This window comes from Suricata suricatta, chromosome 11 (assembly GCF_006229205.1).
Source record: "Suricata suricatta isolate VVHF042 chromosome 11, meerkat_22Aug2017_6uvM2_HiC, whole genome shotgun sequence".
In the NCBI taxonomy this organism is placed as follows: Eukaryota; Metazoa; Chordata; class Mammalia; order Carnivora; family Herpestidae; genus Suricata; species Suricata suricatta.
Window position 1 is genome coordinate 68,797,364 of NC_043710.1, and position 557 is coordinate 68,797,920.

Here is a 557-nt window from a genome sequence, read left to right on the forward strand (position 1 = left end):
AAAAAAAAAAAATGCTGAAGTTATCTTTAAATTACAAAACTGACTTCATTTCTGCCTCTGAAAAAGAGACTGGTATAAATTAATTGCATGGCTTAATTTAAAGAAAAGAACGACATCGCAGCAATATGATTATTATTATTCCCATTCTATTTCCCTCACTGGATTTTAGCAGCCAGGTGCTTGCAGCAGTTGGATTGAGGATTAAAAGCTGAGGACACTCAAATTGAGGGAGCTGGTCCTGATGAATACATTACAAACGAAGATTTCCCACCAGAGCCTTGAAAACAAAACAAGTTTTCTTTGATAGCCTCAGGATTCAACAAGAAAAAGATATGTTATCCACCACATCTTGTTGATCTTTACAATGACATCTTTCTTCTCCTGATTTTCATGTGTACTCTGATGGTGACATTGTTAATTTCTCAGATTCTTTTATTGCAATCCAGGAGGCAAGCTTTAGTACTTTGTAGGCAGGCCAGCAAAGCTGTGGTTGATCTTCCCGAGTAAGAAAGATGAGAAAGATGGTATAGATGAAAAAAAAATACAAAAATTGTGAG